Below are 12,037 nucleotides of genomic sequence, written 5' to 3' on the forward strand. Positions count from 1 at the left end.
ACTTCTCTAAAGTACACTGGGCTTAAGTCACATCTTTCTTATTCTGTATAGTCCACGATATATAAGTAAATGTGCATTGAATGGAGTATATTTTCCAATCAGGAAAGGCACTGTCTCTTGATATTTACAAGCCGTGATTTAAATAAAAGAAAATCAAGAATATGTTTCAAAACATTTATCAACAGAGACTGAAGAGAACAGAAAAGCACTGTCAGGCCAAATTAAGAAATGAAAAAAAAATCAGCAAAATGATTTTTATTGGACCACCAGGTCACTTTCCCAGCAGAAGAACGTGCTCATACTGTTCTTTCAGTGTACAAAACTAGCAATGGATGCTCTCAGAGAAGGATATTTTTCTAATAATGTCACCACTAATAACTGTAGAGCCTGTGGCACAATTCCATCACTGAATATGATTCATAAATGATTCATCTGATTATGTGCTGGACTTTAAGTGATAACATAGTTTCCTCATATTGTGCATCAGCAATAACATTGTCTTTTGAAGCCTGTAACTTTAAACTGCATCAAACCAATTCACCTTCAGTCTGAAAGCATCAAAAAAATTGAATCCAGCAAAGAATAAATCCACCAATTACTAATTACTGGATGTCCACTTTGGGTCCACTGTCCAGAACATGGCTAAGTACTATAGAGAATATGCAAAAAAAAAATAACCTATAGCTTTACGGCAAAATTTTAAAAATCACAATGAAGCTTTGCACATTAGATTCCTTCTGATTTGAAAAATGTACCTTCTCAACAAGTGCTTACAGGGGGCTTGCTCCTTGTATTGAGGCTACAGGTAAGACTGCATTCAGGCCATGATGAGAGAATGCACACAAGAAACTTATATGAGAGGACCTGCGAGAGACTGGACAAAGTATAGAGGAGGGAAAAGAATCAGAGCAGACACTGTGGAATCTGTCATTTTGGTATTGGGCTCAGCCTGCTCAGTTAAGTAGAATGAGTGAATACAAAAATAAAAGAGAGAAAAGCCACTTTGAAGGAAACAATATGAACAAGGGTCATTCGGCAGAAGTAAACAAATGGGATATTTTGAGAGCAAAAGTGTTCTGTTTAAAGCTCAATAAAAAAATACAGATGGAAGGATAGGTTGAGCTAACATTGTAGGGCTGTAAATACCATGCTCAGGAATTTAAAATTCAATCCATAGATAATAAGGTGATTTTCAAGGGAGTGGTCAAAATGACAATTATTTAAGATTCATTCATCAATGATGAATGATGAAACTAAAAGGAGATAAACAAAGGTTTATGAAGCTGTTGTTTCTGCTTCAACAAAGGTGGGTGAGCTGAAAACAGGGTAGTGAGCCTTTTGGTTAATGTTTACAGTTGCTGTCACTTGGAACTCTCCATTGCTTGTGGCTTATTGCTACACAAAGCACATCATTATGAAGTCTCTTGTCACTGGCACTGGGTATTCTGCAGGCCTTCAAAGCATACAGAATTATTCCAAGTGTTATAAGACAGCACCAATACACACACACACACACACACAAACACACACACACACACACACACACACACATTTGGTGGCTTGCTATCGTTAAAGGAAACTAAGCCTGTAGTACAATTTGTATATCCTGCATGGCAACTGACATATATCAAGAACTCAACAAATAATGAATTGGATTGCTTTAGCTTCTTGAACCTTTTTTCTTCTGCCAAGAATTCTATCCTATTCGTTTTTATCTTTTGGATCTCAAATATCCCTGACCACCAAACCCCAACCTGGGTCAGGTTCCCCTATATATTTATTTTACAGTACTTACAATAGCTTTAATTATACTTGGTTAATGTCATTCTCCATCTTAGAATATGAAATTTCATAGGGTAGAACTGGGCTCCTTATCATAGTATTTCAGTATCTAGTCCACTTCTGTGTTAGGCAAAGTATAAATGCTTGGTAAATATCTGTTGAATTAATGAATGTGCTTGTGAGTCAATGAACAAATAAAATAATGAGTGGTAATGATGGATCTTACACTCAGAAGAGTAACATTCATTTTTATCTATCCCTATAGCATAATCCTATGAATTAAGGACAAATATACATTACTATTAAGTACAGTTCAATAAAATAGTGGTTTTCAGAATTTAGGGTACAAGCTACATGGAGGGAATAGCATTGCAGGGCAAAGACTAGGAGGGTATGATCTATGTTCTCCAACTTGGAGGTGTAGGAAAGCCAGCATTTCTACTTTATAGTCACTCTGAATACTAAGCAAAAACTAGCCATATTATGAATGAATTCTTAACTTACTTAAATTACTTTGTAAATATATAAGAAAATGTAAATTTCACATATTTTTAAAAAGGCAAGTCAATAAGAATCTTTGAACTTAAAATGTTCCAAATTCAGGACCTATAGATGTGCCCAAATCAACATCAATATATCTCCTTCCACTTGTCAGAGTCCATCTTTGAACAAGTTTATAGTACCTATTCCTAAGTCTTTTACAAATTCTTGGACTCAAGCTCTAAAGATATTAATCAAAGTCCAAGTCACTTATTAAACTGGAAGTGGCCATAAAGCAAAGTTAATGTAATTTGTAAAGCAGGGCAAACTAAGAAATACTTTGACCTATGAGCTTTCAGGACCCCTTTGAAAAGCTGAGTAAAATCACCAGGGAAGAGATTAAAATTTAACTTTGCCTTAAACCCCTCTTTAAATCATGGGAAGTGCAAGCATGCTTCTGACAATTTATGATTATGAGTGATAACTTACCAAACAATGTTTCCTGAGTTTTCCCACAGGGATTTTTTATAACTTCAAAATGCTATCTTCAGAAATGTTATTATTATTAATAATCCTTCCTTTTGAACCATGAATTTTTCAAAAGCAGTTGTCCTATTTTTATAAAATCCCAAATCTTAGAGAAGTCTTTATAACTATTATGTTCAGTGGACATTAATATTTTGCTACTGAAAGGTGATATCATTTTTTTCTTGGAAGTTTCTTCTTACTCCATCAGTGTTTTAAAATCTAAGAATAAGTGAAATTAAGATAATTTCCTTTTCAAAAAACTGAGCAAGGCAGTATTAAGATACATTGGTTGTCTATTCCTCCATGACAAAATTTAGCAGTTTAAACAACAAATAATTGTTATCTTAGAGTCTAGGGGCAGGAGCTTAGAAGCAGTGTAGCTGGGTGGTTCTGGCTTATGGTCTTTCATGAAGTTGCAGTCAGTCTGTTGGTTGGGGGTGCTGAAACCTTCAAGCTTACTCTCATGGTAATTGTTAGCAAGAGATTTCAGCATCACATAGATACTGGACTGAGGGTCTCAACTCCTCATTCAATGCTGGCTATTGAAAGTCTGTTACTTCCTTTTCATGTGGGCCTCATCACAGGCAGCTTAAAACACAGCAGCTGGTTTCTCCCAGAGTAGATGACCCAATAGGTACAGGAGACAGATCAACAAAGACAAGTCCCAGGAATGACCTGGGCTCCAAAGTCAGACATCTTCACTTCTACTTTGCTCCATTTGTTAAAAATGAGTCACACAAGTTCAGCCCACACCCAAGGAAAGGGAAGTTAAACTCCACTTCTTGAAGGGAGGAATATCAAAGAACCACCACATAGACAGGGTTGGGAGCATGAGAATTAGATGTTCTTAGAAATAGGAAGGTCTGGGTTTGAATCCCATGTACTACATGCCAGCTGTGGTCCTTTTACAAATTATTCAACCTTACTAAGTCATAGTTCCACCGAATGTATAATCACATGGATGGTGCAGTTTTGCATGGACTTAAATAATGTATTATGAACAAAGGATTTGGTGCAGCCCCCTGACTATAAGTAAGCACTTCAGAATATTATCTACACAGCAGTAATTGGTTAAACAAATGATCTGAATGGCCTGCTAAGTGCAGAATACATAGTCCTTTGCCCTGTAAATGCTTATAATCTAGTAATTACAACAATAAGTCAGAAATTTAGATGTAGAAAAGCTAATATGATCTTTCTTCTAGAAATCAGAGGAATTCCTAAAGACAGATAGAAAAGCATCCTTTGCAATATAAGGAAACATATGGAAGTTTTAAGCACTTTTGTTTACTTGTTTGCTTTTTTAAGAAGTTGTCTCTTCAACTTAAATGTTCTCAGAAGTGCTATGTATAAAACAAATGAAAGCACAATGCTTTGCAAGGCTAGAGGCTGGAAAGACAGCCAGCCTGGCTCTGTTCTCTGGACACTCTATAGTCCCTGAGGGAGTTAAAGGAGTACATTTGGCAAATCTGCATTCACAGATTGTGCCTGTAATTACATATGCAAAGGATCAAAGGTCATGGTTTAAGACCATGAGGACTTAATGTAGCCACATAAGTGAGGAAAACAGTTTTATACGTCTGTTCTGAAAGGTGATGATTTTTCTCCTTTAAAGATACACAATGCTTTAAATATTAGATCTAAAAGGATTGCCTTTTAATCAATGTCTACTTATTCCTTCTAAGAAGAAAAGCCCATTTTCACAAGTTGCCCTTTTGTAACTTAGAAATTAGATCTCATTCTGAGCCAATAATTTGTGCTTTGCATAGATTTTATGTTACTAGACATTAACTCAAGGTTTTCAACAACTTGTAATCAAGGCAAAAATAAACAAAAACCTCACAAGGCCCATTCTTTTCTGAATTTAGAATTAGAGGTTAGAGGAATTTTAGCATTGGTTAGGCTAGATGTCCATGTTGTTTATCTTCCCAGAGTCAAAGCTCAAATAATTCCTACTTCTGAACTTCATCCCCTCAGTTTCAAGGCAACCAAGGATAATTTTCAACTGGTACACTGCAAGTATAAAGACTAGTCAAATATTTCATTGAATGTTCTACATCCCTCCTAAAACACTTAAATAAAAGAAGCAAGTCACTATGGAAAGACTGAGAAATGGAGGACAACTATTCAAACTCAGACACATTATAAAATAATAAAATACTTTGAATTATTACCTAATATCAATATCCTGCCCTTTGGAGAGGTTTGTTTTCAATGACTATTATTAGCTCTGTCTCAAAACATTATTTAATGAAGAATGGGTGGCTCTCTACAGAGCTCTGGGTTAACTCACGTGGATATGAGCATACTAAAAAGGCAACAGGTTTATAAATGTAAGGTAAGCATGGAAAATAATTCAAAAACTAAAGGCTGACACTTAACCCAGTTTAATGTTGCCGTCTGATAGAAAAGAATTTTAAAATACCACATCCCTAGAACAGAGTCACCAAAGAAAGGGGTTGGGTACAGGAAGAAGAGTAAGAGTAACTGAATATAGTATTAACAGTGTAGACTCTGCAGTCAGGAAAACATGTTTTAGTCTCAACTTTGTTACTATCAATAAATCCCGAGGACAAGAAACTTAACTTCCCTGAGTCTCTTCCCATCAGCTATCTGTAGTAGGAGTGAGGTGTGGTATACACATATAAGGCCAGTGACATTGCAGGGACTCACATGATTTAGGGAATCCTAACTCACATTTGATGTCTAAGGCATGTGTTAAACATAAATTTGGTGTTAGACACCAAATTTCTTCCAGGTTATCACACTGTTCTAACTGCTTCTTAGATTGCTGTTGGAGGCTCAGCTATACTTACTACCTACTGAATAAGGTTTGTTCTTCATGTTTTGATCTACTTGATTAGTTTTGAGGACATATTCCATGTACAACGTGATGCTGGATTCAACATCACTGTATTTGCACTTATAGAACTTACTATATATTTGCAAAGACCAGTTAGCTTAACACATGAGAGGGCCCAAATAAAAGAGTGTATGCACAGTATTTTAAAATCCCCAAACTAAGCTTAATATGTTATTTTGGATTGAATCCTGGAGATTACTAGAAACACTGGAAGTTTAGTTAATAGTATTGAATGTTGTTTTCTTAGTTTTGAAAAATATACCATGATTATGGATACTACTATTAGAGAAACTAGCTGAGGGATATATAGGAACTCTGTGTAATGTTTGCAACTTTTTCGTAAATCTAAAATTAGTACCAAATAAAAATGACATGTCATATTGTCCAATGCAAGTTAGCTATCCTGTCCCAACCATATCCCTTATCCCTAGTACCTCAAATTGTCTAATTTCTAACTGCCAGTACCTGGTTTCTTTGCCTGACAGTTCTCTCTAACACCTGTGGGTTGCTTTTCCCTTCCCAACACTACTGCTCAGGAATTGGTTACTGATGGGGGTTGGTGGGTAAACATTCAAACTCTTTTACCTTAGGTGAGAGGACTCTGTCATGTGTGCTTTGACCAGACTCCTTAAGCCTTGCAGAAAGATTAAATTCAGGTTGCCAATGGTAGTAGTTATTGGTTCCTTTTCCTTTCTTATTTGACTTTCCCAAAGATTTTCTCTTACTTGAATCCTTGTCTCAGTCTGATTCTGGGGGAAATCCAAACCAAGAAATTATTCCTGTCGCCATTTTTACATATTTGTAGTGAAATGGTTACTGAATAAAGAAATTCAAGGCCAATCCAAGGAGGTCTTATATATGTCCTGGATTATCTTTGGTCACTGAAAAGACTCTTTATTCCATTGAGGAAACCTATCCAAATTACAAATTCATTAGGAATCAATACACGAAAGCCACACATTATAGGATATGTGGATGGGAAATAAGTATTTGGGAGAATGCCTACAAAATTCCACATTAATGATCAAAATTCATTCATTCATTCAACCAACATTTACTGAGAATTTTCTAAGGTGATATAAGTGAGAAATACAGCTCTACATTTTTGTCACGGAGACAAATAATTAGGAAAACTAATAAGCAAGGTATTATTAGTGATAAATGCTGACAAGAAAATAAAAGAGGTAATATTATATAATGACCTCATTGAGGGAGGGTTACAATAGTTAGAGGTCAGAAAAACCCTTTTTGAGAAGGTGACATGACTTGGGGCTGAATGATGACAGTCAATCTTGTGAAGATTGACATAGAATGATATTAGTTTGTTGAAATCCTCCCTCCATCACTACTTGCCTATTTTTTGTAAATAAATACAAAGCTAGGCCTGAAGAGAATATTGCTTTCTGATAAGGTATTATCTCTATATCCATAATGTACGGCCCATGTGGCTTTTTAAAATTAGGGGGCTTCTTTGTAAGAGTAGAAAAATATTAATGACTGTCAAAGCAGAGTAATAGATACCTGGAGACTCTTTTTACTTTGTATACACTTAAAATTTCCCATAATCAAAAGGGCTTTTTGGGAGGGAGTATTGGGGTTTGAACTCAGGGTCTTGTGCTTATTAGGCAGGCATTCTACCACTTGAGATATACTCCCAGCCCCTAAAAGGTTTTAAGGTTAAGTACATATCTGGGGAATAGAAGGAGCTCCTAAGGTTATAGGAATTTTGCCTCACCAAATTTTCATCAGCAAATTGGAGTTTAAACAAAACTACTGGCCAATGGAATCATTAAGACTGAAAGAAGCAAAAGAGACTATAGAATATCCTATGAATAGAAGGCAGAGGCGTCCAGGGATTAGGTGATCTTTTAGGAGGGGTCTGAATCTTTGTCTTTGGTTATTTTATAGCTTCAAGGAGTTAGAAACTAACATGTAGAAATGAGTCTGAAAACAATTTTTGTTGGTATAAATGCAAATCAGTTCTGTCCAGTGGAGAGCAAATTTATTTCAATATTCCTTTACTGTATATATACTTGTGGTTCTTTTTTCTGCATTCACATAGTTATAACATTTCTCAGGTTCCCTCATTAATTAATATCTTACTATTATACATCTATTCATTTAAAATTTGTAGGAGAGTCATAAGTGTACTTTTTAAGAGAATTACTCTTTAACGAAGAGACAATTTTAAGGTGCTACTACAATGGACAACAGTGTACCTATGTGTCCATGTCTGAATATTTCTTCAAAGTCAAGAATTAACACACTGTTAAACTTCTGTGTATGATTTCCTCTAGGTTCTCATATCTTAGCAGATTATCAAAGTCTATTCTTTACCCAAAAATATCTTTTACCAAAATCTCCACCATTCCACAGACCAATGTTTGATTTACTCCTTCACTTGTCAAAAGTGTTCCCTGTCTAAGGAGGATCTCCCATCACTGGAAGACAGAAATTTCTCTAAATAGCATGTACATAAGGATTGACTTTTAATACTTATTCTAAAAATCCAAATTTCATAAGCCACCAATAACCATGTGGATATATTACCCTCTATTTCTGCTGTACAGCAACAGTCTAGGCCCAATGACAGAGAAGTGATAAGAAACTAAACTCTGGTCTGCAGCACTCTTTTTTAGGAGAAAGATTTCAATAGTTCAAGCAAAATGAGCACTTCAGAGACTCATTAAAGCCCTAATTTTGTTGTCTGAGGAAAGGAGAAGAAAAAAAACCAGTAATTAGAATCAAGTGGACATTTTACAGTGAAGATTCTAAGACCTCACTCTCAAAGCCTCTCAAAGGGGTGTGGCAGGAAATCATCTCTCTCTGCAGTGTCTAATATGTGACAGGCACTGTTTCAACTCAATTAAACTACAACAGCCTTATGAAGTAAGAATTAACACCCCAATTTTGCAGATAAAGCTCAGAAAGTTTATCTTGCTGAGAGTCATAAAGACAGTAAATAAAAATAGGCAGAGCTGGATTCTCATCCAGTTGGACAAGCCAAAATTGTGTGATTCTAAAGTCTATTCCATGTCTTTTGTAGAATGCCAATCTATCTTTAGGCTTTCATACTAGTTGACACCTCAAAAGGCACCTGCCATCACTAATTTACAGCAAATCTGTGTGTGTTCCCAGTGGAAAGAACTGCTGGTCAAGTGTATCAGGTGCCACAATTCACAATCTACCCACTCAGATAGCACAACTGTCACCCTCCCATATGAATGACATTGCAAACAATGACTTGCTATAGTTTGAGTGTGTTCCCTAGGGGTTTATGTATTGAAATTTAATCTGCATTGTGATTAAATGGAATGAGTGGAATCCAAATATGATGTTTAGAGATGGGACCTTTGGGAAATGATTAGAATTAGATAAGGTCATCAGGGTGGAACCCACAAGACTGAACACTTCTAGCTTTGAAAGAAGAGGGAGTAAAAGAGAGATGAGAAAAAACACATTCCCTGTCTATTATTATACGATATCTTATGCTGCCTAGGGACTCTGACAGCAAGTTGTGGCTCATCACCCATATACTAGAACTTTTAGCTAAAATAGACCTATTTTCTATATAATTACCAACACATTGTGTTATTAGCAACAGAAAACAGATTAAGAACTCACTATTCCATGTTTATATTAATGCGATGTAGCAGAAAGAGTACAGAAGAAAGAAAACTAAAACTGATAAAAATCTGTCACTGCCACTTCTTCAAGAATGTCTTAACACTTCTTAGGGAAACCTATTTCCTTTGTTTATAAATAAATTGAGGGTGTTGGATTCAGAAATTTTAATAGGGGTCTACTGTCATTGAGAAGACATAATTTTTCCTTGTATAGAGCCTCCTGATCTTACAGATATTTAGTATCTCTGAGTCTGAGCACTAAAAGCCTGTAACTCTCTCTAGCTTTTGTAACAACCATATTTCCAATTGTTCCTATGCATTATCTAGAAGAAAGGAAAAGCCTTGGATGAGAGTCACTGGTGGGTTATCTCAAGTTTTGTGAAGGCTTGTAGTGCAACTCTGTAGCTGTTAGTAGCATGTGGCAAGGAAATGGGAGGGGAGGAAGGCCCTCCAGGCTAATTCTTCCATTGTAGGGCCTATTCAAGATCATATTCTTCCTTTGGTGGGACTGGGGTTTGAACTCAGGGCCTCATGCTTGCAAAGCAGGCACTCTACCACTGAGCCACACCTCCAGTCCTCAAGATCATATTCTTAAAAGGAAGTCATATTGTTGGCATCTTTAATAGGCCTCTTGGAATACTATTGAAGGAAGAAGTTTTAAAATTGAGTTTAATAGTGTTCAGAAAGTAGAAGTATGTGAAAACACACTGTAGTAGCCACTACCCTCCAGCAAGCACTTCACTCAGGGTGGCTTCACCAATAGACAATCCAAGGGATAAGCCTGTATGTGTCATTCATGCAAGCAGTGGGAAGAGGTTCCATTGAACAAGAAATCTACATTGTGGTAAATACTGCCTGTGTACCTGCTTATACACCTAGAGCTCCAGGTATACTTTCTGAACCTCAATTCCCAACCTCCTGGCCCAAAACATTCTAAGACCTGGCTCAGGAACATTTTTCCATTGGTCTCTCCTCAAATCCTTAAGCCCTTCTCTCTAAATAAATGTAGCATTTATAGTTCTACAGTAGAATATTTCACTATATCATAGTTAATAACTGCTCCATAATCACACCACATACATTAATAGTGTTGTCTTCCTAGCTTGAATGCTGGGTCCCAAATTCAAGAGTCTTCTCAGATATTACTTTCATATTCCCTCATGTTTAGTACAGTCCTAAGAACACATTGATAGCTTAATAAAACATGTTCTCCCTTTGATTTTTCACAGTGATATTAAAAATACCACTAGCTGGGCTGAACTTACATCTTGCGAGTTAATTTTAAAAAACCCCAAAATTATTTATTCAGCATCTTTTTCCAAGTACTTCTCCAAGTACTTTTCAGATAGTAAATAACTAACTCTTATATATCCCATGTACAGTGAAAGGAATATATAAAAATATTAAATTTACACAACAAAAGCAAAGAAAATTAAAACTTCATATTGAGATAAGGTTCATTATAAGCTTAGTCCCCACTTGACATTTTTATCTAAATCTATTTAGCTTAGTCCCCACTTGTCACCTTTACCTAAATCCATTTAGCTTAGTCCCCACTTGTCACTTTTATCTAAATTCATTTGCTCCCAAACACTCTGCACATCTCTTGTCAACACTTCTATTTTACTACATATTAGGGTCATCAATAAAATATTTATTGAACATCTATGACAAGCAAAACAATGTCTCTAAGGGAAATAAGATGCTACACTGTTAATATGGAAGAAGCCATTCCTCTTCACTCTTGTTTTTCTTTCTTTAATCTTTCTGACTTCCTAGGCATGTAAACATGGTATTTTTTTCTTTATTTGCTATCATCTTGCCCAAGGATCCTAGTATTTTATTCTATCCCTAGGGGAAGAAGGCATTGAAGAGGCTCCATCTTCAAGGTTCTTTTCACAATTTATTATTCACATATGCACTACGAGAACATTCTTCACTTTGCTTTGCCAAATTGAAGTTTTCTAGAGTAACAGTAACTTAGTTTGAAGATGTCCAGAGAAGCAGATAAAAGGGTGAATTATGATCCTGGGTCATTTCCCTGACCAAGAACAATGGCTACTTTATGAACATGGTTAGCAAAGTTGGAAGTCTGAGTTTCTCACCAGCCGTCATCAAAGTCCAAATGAGTTTGCTGCACCACACATCACACAAGTCACATTTGACCTTTTGTTTCAATAAACACAGAGAGAGAACTACGTACAACTCTGCTTTGTAATGGTCATGCTCCTTTTCCTTGCTATAACAGCTCAAAGGTAAAAAGGATGGATATAATTCTTAAAATAACTAGTACATTTTTGAAGAAAAAAAGAATATTTCTTTGAACCAATGGCTTTATCATATGTTTGCTATATACTAAAGGAACAGAAGGTCTGCCTCTTTTCTTTGAGCTTTGGATTTTTGAGATAAGGTCTCACTATGTAGCCTAGGTTGGCCTTGAACTCCTGATCCTTCCACCTCAGCCTCCCAAGTACTAGGCTTACAGGTATTCCAGGCTGGGATGCCTCTTTTAAGAGTTTTAAAATTATATGCTACTTTAAATAATTTGTTTTCTAAACTAGTGAGGAAACAATCAAGGTGTCTAGCATGGCAAGTTGTCCACTGTTGAAAGGTACATAAAAGTACCTGTTTGATCTGCAAAATATTAATGTGCTACAATGCTGAACAGGGCTTGCTCAGGGAATTCCCTACCAGCTATGTTAAGTCTTTATGATGTGAATGCCTTCCCTAGCATGTCTTTTTATTCATCAACTCAGCC

At 36.1% G+C, this 12,037-nt stretch overlaps 1 protein-coding gene and 1 non-coding gene across 3 annotated transcripts in view; both read right to left on the reverse strand.

Moving 5' to 3' along the window:
* Nucleotides 1-12,037, reverse strand: part of Ghr (growth hormone receptor) — a 237,152-nt gene that overhangs the window by 219,759 nt on the left and 5,356 nt on the right. The gene's annotated exons all lie outside the window — the stretch shown is intronic.
* Nucleotides 9,780-9,851, reverse strand: Trnaa-ugc (transfer RNA alanine (anticodon UGC)). The gene has a single exon. It is a non-coding gene; the product is annotated as a tRNA-Ala (tRNA).

The sequence above is a fragment of the Castor canadensis genome, chromosome 6 (assembly GCF_047511655.1).
Source record: "Castor canadensis chromosome 6, mCasCan1.hap1v2, whole genome shotgun sequence".
Lineage (NCBI taxonomy): Eukaryota > Metazoa > Chordata > Mammalia > Rodentia > Castoridae > Castor > Castor canadensis.